Here is a 12,224-nt window from a genome sequence, read left to right on the forward strand (position 1 = left end):
AGGGGCATGTGCAGGGGGCTGTCTCTGTCCTTGCTCTTCTGCATGTCTGCTCTTCTGCATGGCTGCATGGCTGCAGCTATGTCCTGGTTCAGGTTTAGGCTGGTGCTGCTTTCGAGCAGTCGCCACTGTGTGCCTGGCTGTGTGCCAAGGGCACACTCTGCATTGTCTCATTTTACCTTCCACCCTGGGCAGTGGGCATGATTGCTGCTGGGGTACAGGTAAGGAGGCTGAGGCTCTGACTCTCCTGGGAATGCTGGGACTTCGACTCCCTGACTCCTAGACGGCCTTTTTAGGATGAAAATAAAAATACCCAGCAGGGGCTCTCCAAGACAAAGGGAAGCAAAGGGCAGGCAGCAAATGGAAGCAGCCAAACAGGTGTCCAGATGCCAGAGGAGGCCAGAGCAGCCCCTAGGCACTGGCTCCAGAGGGAAGGCCCGAGTCTTGTGGTTCCCACATCCCCGCCCCCTGCCAGGCCGCCCAGCACCGAAGCAGCCCAGCAGCAGCAGCTAGGCCTCGAAGCTCTCCCCGAGCCCTGCCCTTCCCTGTCCCTACCCTGCCCTCCTCTCCCTTCTGGATGTAGGGAGGACAGGATGGCAGGATGCAGTGGGAGAAGGCCTGGCTCAGGTTTCCCTCCCCTCTTCCTGGCAGGGATTACATGGTGAGCAAGGAGGACAGCTGAGCTGGCCAGTGGGCGGCCCCACCGTGCCAAGAGGAAAGCTGGGAGGAAGGACGGCTGAGGTAACTCAAGCCTGGGGCAGCCACTCTCCCCATCCCCATATCCCTCCTTCCTGGCCCCTCTCAGGCCCTGCATGCCAGGGACTGATCCACGGGACCCCGAAGCAGGACTTGAGAACCTGCACTCCCTTCTCCCAAACTCTGCTTTCTGGAATTGGCAAAGGCAAAGCCAAATAGGTTTCTGAACAGACAGACTGACTTCAGAGAATAGGAGGCCCCTGGGGTTTGTGGGCAGCAGCAGGGCTCATGTGAATGACAGTTCTATCATTCTAGAATATCGAATTAGCACTGACACTCTCCCCCAGCCTCGGCCATATCCTTACTCCACAGGCCCTGCAGCAGTGGGAAGCCATCTGTCTAGTGAACTGCTGGTCTGCCTCCCCACAACCAAGTCCTTCACCCTGGTATGTCACTAGAGCTCTTGGTTACTTGAGCCACCTACCTCACCATTTGGGAGCCCTCCAGCCATGGGACAGCAATTGTCAATCAACAGTCCTCAGAGACTCATCAGAATGCTCAGGGTACAGTTTGGTGGTGCCAAGCAATAAGCACGGGGTGTGGATCTAGAAAGTACCAGGAATTATGTACCTGCAGAAAATTGTGCACATAACTGGGTACCAAGGGCCTGTATCTGGGGTGCATGGAGCCCTGGCTGAAGCACTGAGGCAAAGCTCCTCTCCTCTCTGGGGTTCTGCTCTACCTCCACCCCTATCCCTAAGAGGAGATCCTGGACCAGAACAGCAAAGCTGGACATTAAATTGGCTGTGTGAATGCCCACGGATCTGGCCTGGGGGTACCTGGCAAATTCTAACCAGAGAGCCCAGGGTCAGGAATCTTCCAGTAGGACCCTGGATCTGATACAGCTACCAAGGGATGTTCTAATTCCCTGTCAAACAGGTACAACCTGGCATCACTCCAATAGCTGTGCATGCCCACCACCTCCTTCTCACTGGGCAATAGACTTTGTGGTTCCTGATCACGTGTGCCTATAGGCAGCTCAGTCCAGAAGCTATCTGTCAAGTAGCATGCTTTCCAATTGTCCTGGACATGTTTGCTTCAAACTCCTGATGCTCTGTATTAGCAAACATATTTGAACTACCCTGCTGTTTGTGTTTCATTCATGCTGAACAGCTGCCTTTTCTGAGCCTAGTTCCTCATCTCTAAAATAAAGGTAACAAACCACCTCAAAAGGTTGTTGGGATGATTAAGACTGTGAAGGCACCTAGCATAGGACCCAGCATAGAGTGGATACCCAATACATACTTTTCCCTCCTTCTTTCCCGTGGTCTTAGTTCATTTTGGCTGCTATAACAAAATACCATAAACTGGGTGGCTTATAAACAGTTTATTTCTCACAGCCCTGGACACTGGGAAGTCCAAGAAGAAGATGCCAGCAAGTGCAGTGCCTGTTGAGAGCACACCTCCTGGTTCAAAGATGGCAACATTTTTTTTTTGAGATGGAGTCTCCCTCTGTCTGCCAGGCTGGAGTACAGTGGCATGATCTTGGCTCACTGCAATCTCTGCCTCCTGGGTTCAAGCAATTCTCCCACCTCAGCCTCCCGGGTGGCTGTGATTACAGGCACGTGCCACCACACTCAGCTAATTTTTGTATTTTTAGTAGAGACAGGGTTTGCCACGTTAGCCAGGCTGGTCTCAAACTCCTGACTTCAGGTGATCTACCCGACTCAGCCTCCCAAAGTGCTGGGATTACAGGTGTGAGCCACCATGCCTGGCCAGCACCTTCTTGCTATGTTTTCACACCATGGAAGAGACAAAGGAGGCTTTTTGAACAGCTTTTACAAGGACACTAATTCCATTTGTGAGGGCTCCAACCTATGACTTAATCACTTCCCAAAGGCTTCACCTCTTGATATTATCACCTTAAGGGTTAGGATCTCAACATATGAATTGGGGAGGACACAAATATTCAGCCCATACCACCCTCATTCCCTACTTCTTCCTTCCTTCCCTTTGTCCTTCTTTCCTTCCTCTCTTCCTTCCTCCCTTCCTTCCCTTTTTCCCTTTTATCTCCTCTCTCTCCTCTCTCTCTCTCTCTCTCTCTCTCTCTCTCTCTCTCTCTCTCTCTGTCTTTCTTTTCATAGTATCTTCCCAGGAAGGAGAGTGCCAAACATTTCAATTGCTCCTCTTTCAGCTCTCTCTTCCTCTTTAGCTAGATTCTTTGTGTTGCTTCTCTTGGGACCCTCTTCAATTCCACTGTTACCTTCATAAGTGGATCTATATACTATCTTATAGGTCAACTACGAGAGAGAGATGTGTTCATCTGTGTATCCCCACAACACCAGACACAGGCCTAGAACACAGTGTCAGTTACAGATGGAATGAAGGAATCGTAATTGGATGGGAATGGGGGGAGGGGGGCAAGTGAATGAATAAAGAATGGGTGAATGGACAAAGCATATTAGATGGAAGGAATAGAAGAATGGGATTGGCTGGTGGTTTGCCATGTTGTCCAGGCTGGTCTCGAACTCCTGACTTCAGGTGATCCACCTGTCTCAGCTGTGTCTAGGTTGCGATGGAAGGCATAGCTAAGTGGGATGGATGAGAGTGTGAATGGATGGGTGGATAGATGGAGTGGATGGATGGATATGAAAGAACGTGGTGCTTAAGTATGTGGTACAGTGGAGGGATAAACAGATGGGCAGAAGCACATGCCATGGCTGGCTTTGGGCTGGGCAGGAAGGCTGCAAGAATCTAAAATGCTTTCATCCCAAATCACAATTTTCATTCTCTCTCCCATTGCTCTCAAACCATGAAGATAGGGGTGGTGAGGAAGAGGGTAGCCGACAACCAGGCCCAAGTGCTACCTGCATTCCAGCCTTGCCCACATCCTTGCTAAGGCAGACCTGCCACAGACTGCCACAGCCACAGGGCCCAGGAAGGGGCTGAGGACTTACCTGCCCCTTCCTATCCCTCTCTCCAGTCTCACCCTCAGAAGAGGGTGTACAGAAGGAAAATGGATGGTACTAGTGGACTGCATGAGATGATACTAGCCTTGACTGCCCTCACGCTCAATACCAAAGGTTGGAAAGCTGCCGATTTCACTTCCCAGTCTGCGTTTCCCACAGGGCAAACTTGCACACTCACTGCACCAAAGTCCATCTGAGAGTGGACTCTATGCTGCCCTCACTAAATTGAGAGCTCCTCAAGAGCAGGAATTGTATCATCCTCACTGCCCCATACAGTGATAGAGTTCCTGATACAGAGTTGGCATAGAAAAAAGAAAGATGTTCCTGAGCTAAGTAAAATGAACAGTGAGTCTTACACACAACTGCCTATCACTGGGGACACATAATGGTACACCTTGGTCTAGGACACTAGACGTGAATCCTAGCTCTGCCACTTCCGAACTGTGTGGCCTTACCAAGTCCTGCACCTCGCTGAGCCTCTATTTCCTCATCTGTGAACTCAGGTTAATAGCTGATACCATTCAACTATCCCCTGTGGCTTTCAGCATCATGTAAGGCCATGGTTTCTAATCTAGTCCTTTTCGAAGCCCTCACCTCCACCCCTGGAGCCTTGACAGCCAAGCCCTAAAGCTGCTCATCCCTTCATCCCAACTTCCTTGCCTGGAGGGCAGAGCAGAGCCCTGTGGGGAGGAGGCCCACAGCCCATAGGACCTGAACGTGCCCCACTTTCAGGTTTCTGCAACTGGGCCTGTGCATAATCACCCTGACCTCAATATTTCTCTGTGAATTACGGAAAGAGAGTTTTCTGAAAATGAGACGTGTGAAAAGTTCCACCAGGCTCCCCCTCCTCCCCTCATTTCATCCTCCCAACTTAATAAGGACCAAGGCTTATTAGCTGTTCCTGTCCAGCTCGCCTTGCCCTGTGCCTGCACACGTGAGACTAAAAATACCCACGGCTCCTATTAGAAGCTCTGCCCTGGGGACAGGCAAGGCTGGAGTCTGCGCTGACACTGACAACTGGCTCCCGCATGCCCCCTGGGATCCAAGCCACTGGGCACGTCCTGCTTGGGACCATGAACACCAACATCCTCCCGCCAGGCCCTAGGGGTCCACAGTCATAATCAAAAGGCTGATAGTTCATTCGTGGTTTTGTTCAGATCCTCCACAGCCCTTTTCTGTGTTCCTGCTCACCACCTGATCAGGCAATCTTGAACCACCAGAAGAGATTCTCTCTCAGGGGGCTCCTGCTACTAGGATCCCTGCCTGGACTCTGAGAGTGGCTGGCCCACATTTCAGCCTGCTCCCAGAAGAGACACCTTTTCACTGAAACATGCGGAATGGCAAGCACGTTAGGCTCGATGGGACGACTGGGCCCATCCAGAAGCTACTGGAGAACTGTGTGAACTGGTTTCTCAATCCTTTGTTTCTCTGTCAATAAAATATGCATAAAGGCAACAGCCCAGCTCTGGGCTATTTGAAGACTATGTCAGTTCATGGAAATGGAAATGCAGAATTCTGCACAGAAGGAGGTGACCAGTATGGAGCAGATTCTGAAGCACAGACCTGCAGAGGACACCTTGTTTACGTCAGAGAGAGGGGCGGATCGAGGAACATATGAGGGGCATTTCGATAGCTGGGAAATCAACACTTGGCTAGGCTGAAGAGGTAATCTCTCCATGCGCTCTCATATGCCACTGGATACCTCTCTTGGCATTGCCCAAGAGATTTTGAAAGTGGTGGTGAGAGACAAATTGGTCTTCATCATTTCCCTCCCCAGCAAAGCGCCAAGAATGCCAGAGTGTAAAGACTCCAAACTTCAAAGTACCCGAAATTTGGAATGCAGAGCTTCGCACACTTGCACATCATTATATGCAAGAAGATGGGATTTTAATGAGCTATGGACAGAAAAATATGGAAAGTCAATTAAGGTGTCATGAGCAGAAATACTTGAGAAAGGGAGTGGCCGACAAACTGATCAGGAAGAGACAGACCAGAAAGGTTAAGAATGAAAACTGCTCCTAACAGCATGAATCATGGCTTATGACTTCTGCAGGGCAGGGGTCAGGGCTGGTGCCTGCGTGGGACTGAGCAGCACTGTCTCAGAACCAAGATCTTTCCAAACTCATTATGGTTCTGTCAATGTGGAAGACGGTCCCTTCAGAGCTGCCTGTCCTCGTTTAACCTTCTTCTTCGTTCCCTGCAGGTCTGTGAAAGAGACACAGAAGAGCAAATGCTACACATCTCTGGAAGGCTCAGTTCTACCTCCAGGCTAAAGGGAGAAGTCTCAGCTTGCTGGGAGCATTAATTCTGTCCAATTTGATTCAAATATTTGTTGAGCACTTTCTGTGTGCAACCCACATTGGCACAAAGTGTTGGGGGATGAGGGGGATTTAGGACTGAGTAAGACCATGACCTGGCCCTCAAAGAGTTTCAAATGGTCAGAGCAATAGCCACAACTCTGCTATGAAATACAACAGCTCTGAGGTAGGTTGGAAGAGTATTTTTTTCCCAACTTACATTTAAATATTTGTGCCATTAAAGTAGAAAAAGGAACTAAGGATATGAATTTTTAAAATACAAATACATGCACCCCGACACACAGGTAAGTTGTTTTTTTGTTTTTGTTTTTGTTTTGAGAGGGAATTTCACTCTTTGTTTTCCAGGCTGGAGTGCAATGGAGTTATCTTGGCTCACCGCAACCTCCACCTCCCAGGTTCAAGCGATTCTCCTGACTCAGCACCCCCCGAGTAGCTGGGATTACAGGCATGTGCCACTATGCCCAACTAATTTTGTATTTTTAGTAGAGATGGGGTTTCTCCATGTTGGTCATGCTGGTCTTGAACTCCTGACCTCAGGTGATCTGCCTGCCTTGGCCTCCTAAAGTGCTGGGATTACAGGCATGAGCCACCGCGCCTGGCCCACACAAGATAAATTTATGCTTAAAAATTGTTCAATCTCCGTGGTAATAAAAATGAAAATTAGAAAGGGTTACCATGTATCAATTATCATAAGGGCAAAGGTTGATGTACTGATAGTTTTCAGTGCTTGTGATGGTGTATGGAGAGGCTGACATACACAGCGAGCGTGTGTAAATAGGCACAGCCTTACTGGAAGATAATTGGGGTATATATATAAATTCTTAAAATAGTCATAGGTTTTGACTCAGTAATTCCACTTCCAAGAATCTATTCTGAGGAAATAACCAGATATGTAGTCAAAGATATTTATTGTCATATTATTTATAAAAGTAGACGATGCACAACAAACTAAAAGTCCAACAAGAAGAAAACAGAAAAACAGATTGTGGCACATCAGTATAACAAGTGACTAGGCAATCTTTTAAATTGGCTTCTGGAGAGTTTGTAGTAAACTCTTCACTATATTTTGAGCAAAAATAAATCATGATACCAAACTGTATATGATGCAATACCAATTATAGTTTTTAAAAATATATATTCATTTTTATTTTACACCTATTGATATGGTTTGGCTGTGACCCCACCAAAATCTCAACTTGAATTGTATCTCCCAGAATTCCCACATGTTGTGGGAGGGACCCAGGGGGAGGTAACTGAATCATGGGGGCTGTTCTTTCCCATGCTATTCTCCTGATAGTGAATAAGTCTCACGAGATCTGATGGGTTTATCAGGGGTTTCCGCTTTTGCTTCTTCCTCATTTTCTCTTGCTGCCACTATGTAAGAAGTGCCTCTTGCCTCCCAACATGATTCTGAGGCCTCCCCAGCCATGTGTAACTCTAAATCAAATTAAACCTCTTTTTCTTCCCAGTCTGGGGTATGTGTTTGTCAGCAGCATGAAAACAGGCTGTAACAAATATTCATTTATTATACTCTATGTTGTAGTAGTAATGAAAGGGAATCGTAAATAACAAAATGTTTAGAAGTGATTATCTCTAGATGGTGGAATGATGGGATTTAGGTGGCTTTATTCTTCTTTATATAGTTCCTGTACTTTCTAACATTATTATATTGTTAATAATGAGCCTGAATTTGACAGAGCATCTTGTCTCCTGATGCCCTGTGGGACTTTATGACCCAGCTCACTCAGAGGGGTCACCTGAGTCTGAGGACTGAGCTGGGGCCTGGCCCTCCAGCTTGGGTGGAGGCTTTGTGTCTCCCCTGCCTGTTGTCTCCATCTGAGCCTAACTCCCCACCTCACCCAGGCCCCTCACTCTGCCCCACACTCCCAGATCCTCCTTTTCTTACACAGCATCTCTATGTGGTGCTTGACTGTCTCTTCATACCATCACCACCCTTGCCTAGCATCTTCTCCAGAAAGCCAGTCTCAGGTGGCAGTGGTTTTAATCATGCCTAAGGCAACCATGGGACCTGTACCCTCACCCTTGTGAATATTCCCTGCTCTCCCATCCCTGCTGACCAGGACCAGCGTTGCCACTCAGATAGGCAGCTGAAGCTTCACCACAGACTGGCCCTGGCTGCTCTTCTGCTCCCCTCAAACCTTTTCCCCTGCACCATAGCACCAACCGGACTGCCCTGCTTTCACTTCCTGAGACACACCATTCTCCCTCTCACCTCCAGCACTCCTTCCAGCCCCTCCTTTTCCTGCTCAGACTCCTCCTTTGCCTGGAAAGCCCTGTCCCTCTCTCCTACTTATTCATCCCTAAGGACAGTGTTTGCGGATGTAGCCTTCTTGGCCCCTCCTCTCTGGGAGGACAGCTGCCCCTACCCTGTGCTTACTCTTTCATTTCATCCTATGGCATTGCACATAGTGGGGTCTCAAGAACAAGCCGTCATCTGCTGGGAAACATCTTCATGGCAAACCTAGCAGAAGTGGAACGCTCTCTTTATAGTGTAACCATCCTCACCCCAGAATGGTATGGAACTATTGTAACACAAAATTTATTTTGCTGTCTACAAAAATGGCAGTCTTCTGCCTTCGTCTCCATCCCTGGCAGGGCCACCTCACTGCTCCTGAAGAGTGCTGAATGCTCCCAGCCACCGACTTTTCCCTACTGCCACTGCCACAGTTCCCACCCCACCCAAAACAATTGATGCCACAGAGCCTGTGAAATCTGTCCCCAAAGGCCCAGCTCATAGCTTGAGCTCAAATAATTTTTCCAAGGACCTCAAAAGAGGTCTTGAAACCCCAGGTCAAGGTGTATTCCTCATGATTGTTAAGAACATGCTCTCCACAAGCTGACAGCTGATCTTTTCCTTGGCCTGGGCACTATGCAGCCTCAGCTCATGGGCATGTTATGGTCATACAGGGCAGGAGTGGGCAGGTGTTGGTCAGCACATGAGTACACAGGGTTGGGTGGGGTGTCAAGGGTTGTGTGTCCCCTGCTATCTGTGAGATATATGTGAGACCCTGAGTAGGTCACCTTAGGTTTCTAAGCCTCTGTTTTCTCATCTATAACATGGAGATAATGCAAAGGTGCATCCTACCAAATGCACACAGAGAGTTCACAAGTGCCATCAGGGTGGGAAGGAAGCAGAACCGTGCCGTGCCGTAACTCCTGCCAAACAGGCTACAGCCGCACAGATCTGATGTCAGTTCAAGGAATGGATTCTGTGGCTCACTGCGTTTCTCTGTGATGGCAGAACAGTGGCCACAGAGCAGTGATACAGGAAGGAAGGCAACATGAGAGGTCAGGGATGCCTCCAGTTCCTTCTACACCCCCTCTCCAACTGTGAAACCACATCCATGAGACCTTCCCCAGAGCAGGACCCAGCAGGGGGTCTGACAGGAAGTTGCCATAGCTATAACCACCCATAGCTAAGTACTTTATCTCATTTAATCCCATCAACACCCTCACCCACTTGATGGATGAGGAAAATGAGGCTCAGAGAGAGGTTAAGTATATTGTTCAATATCACCCTGCTAGGAGACAGTGTCTGGAAACAGGTTTGCCTGGCATAACTGCTCCAGAGGGGATTGATATGTTTTCCAAATTTGGTGGGTGTGGGATAAGAGCAGAGGTGAGCTTCCAAATTAACTATCAGGATTATAAAAAGAGGCACCACAGAGAGCTGGCATTCCCCAGGAGCTCCAAGGACTGGGGTATCCAGGAAAGCTTCAAGGTAGAGAGGAGGGAATGGCTCCAGTTCCTTCTATACCCACCCTCCAACTATGAAACCACAGCCATGAGACCCTCCCCACAGGGTCTGGAAGGATGCCTAGACTGGACTTGCCAGGGAAGTCCAAAAGGGTTTTCCAGGCAGAAGTCATAGCAATAGCAAAGGCTCAGAAGCAGAAGCAAGCTAAGCCAGGCCGGCCAAGAGGCCACGAGAAGCTTACACTGGTTGCAGAAAGGTTTCTGGGAAAAGTATCCAGTACCCCGTATAAAGATTCACCCATCTCAGGGGAGGCTGAGGGAGTTAGAAGACTGGGACTTGGTCTGTTACCCTTCACCAAGCCATGCCACTCTGTGTGCCTCTTTGCCATGGCATCAGTGGAGAAAATTCCCTGCCAAAAGCCTTTCTTGCATTGGCTTACTTACTCTGCCTCTATAGAGAAAAAAGAAAATTGCCTCTTAGAATCTCAAGACAGCTGTGACTAATGGTCCCTGCAAAACTACTACTTCTGAGGGAAAACTGAGAGTCAAAACACACTCCTCTCTGGTGACAGTTTCAACTGCCAGGAGTAAGCACTGCCCCTGGTGAACACTCATCTCCAAGATAGCAGAACCAACTCAGGTCCCAGAACCATTCAGACAACAGACAAATCTCACCTTCCAGCAAAGGAGTGGATGCAGGTTGCTGACAGCTGGATGTATGTGAGTGTTAAATTTGACAAGGTGACAATACAGCTATTTTGACTGCTCTTTGTCTTTCTTTATCCTGGAACTTCCCACTCATTGTGATTAAAATAAAGTTTTGCTCAAGAATGGAGAAAGCCCCTGATTTGTCAAATGCTAAGACAGGATGCAGATTTTATTTATTTACATCAGGATACAGACAGCCTTGCGTCTTTTTTATTCACGAGAGTGGCAGGATGAAGGGGCTAGTGTGGTGTGTTTGGGGTGTGGAGGGCATGGCTTTGGCTGAAGCGCCCATGGATTTGGTAGGGAAAAAGGAAGAAATGGTGTGGGGATTTGCAGGCTGGGGGTTCTGCCATTTGTCCTGTTGATAGGGTGAGTAGCTGGAGGAAGGATTTGAGCAGAAGGGATACAGCCTCTGCCTGAATGAGAGCCTCAGTCTCCCCTTGTCTCTCCTACTTTTCTGATACATCCAAATGCCCTCAGCCACATCACCTTCTTCATGGTGTCTCCCTCTCAGCCCAGGAATGGATAGTGGGGAAGAGGGAAAACAGCTAGGTCAACCCAGATCAAGGATGGGACTAGAGTTGGCATTAGGAAGAGCATCTCATCTATGCTCCTGGCAGGCCCCAGAAGCCAGGCTGCTGGACTGATGGCCATGGGAAAACCTCTGGGGAGAGGGTCTAGGTGTAAGGCAGCATCAGGAGCCAGGGTCAACAGCATCTCCCGCAGCCGAGGTGACTCCAATTTCAGGAGTTTGCTCCAAAGCCGAGGTGACTCCAATTTCAGGAGTTTGGTGCAGTTCTTTCCAAAGGAAACACTGGTCAGTGTCTGGAGACATTCTAAGTTGTCACAATCGGGAAGTGAATATGACGGCATCTAATAGGCAGAGGCCAGGGATGCTGCTAAACATCCCACTGTGCACAGGACAGTCACACAAAAGCGAATTATCTGGCCCTAAATGTCAATAGGGCCAAGGATGAGAGACCCTGTTCCGAGGCTGTCTTCATACACAGCAGAGAGACAGGAGGCCTCCACACCATCTCCCCAGACCCCTGGCAGCACATTCTGAGGTCAGAATATCCTTCTCCAGAGGCTGTTCTGGGAGGGGACACCACAGTTGGCAAGTTCCTAGGAGTGACACTTTCTAGCAGGAGAGCAAGGGTTGGGAGATGGGAATGCAAGTGTAAGGAAAGGGGCCTTCAGCTCCCACCACCACCAGCACTCAGACCCATCCAGCAATCAGGAGTGCTGCACATGGGCTTCTAGTTGGTTTCAGCCCTTCAGACAACCTGACACTTGAAGGGGTTAGGCAACACTGACTGGCCCAGGGCAGTTGAAGAGGCTATGGGACCTGAAATCTGCCTCAGCAATCTCCCATGCCCCAAAAGCTTTGCACAATTCATAGTTCTTACTTCCCCAGTCACATAGAGAGCAGTGTTAGCCAGCCTCCCAGGTAGGGGTGTGTGTGTGTGTGTGTGTGTGTGCATGTGCGTGTGTGTGTATGTGCATGTGCGTGCGTGTGTGTGTATACCTGCACACATGCAGATGGGACAAGACTCACTTTAGCAGAAGGAAACCTGCCTTGGGAGCCACCCGTCTCCACTTGTCTGCCTATGGGCTCAGCTCTCTAGGGACTCCAGTTCAACATTGCTGGAAGCTAACAACCTCTCCTTTCATCAGATGCCCAGTGGGTGAGGGGGGAGTAGCAATGCAATCAAATGACAGCCTTTACATAGGACCAAATTCTGAGCCACAGTCACTGGGGGGAGGACCTTCAGAATCTTAGGGTGTGGCTATGACATCTTTCCTGCTCCCCCACTCC

This window comes from Callithrix jacchus, chromosome 17 (assembly GCF_049354715.1).
Source record: "Callithrix jacchus isolate 240 chromosome 17, calJac240_pri, whole genome shotgun sequence".
Taxonomy (NCBI): Eukaryota; Metazoa; Chordata; class Mammalia; order Primates; family Cebidae; genus Callithrix; species Callithrix jacchus.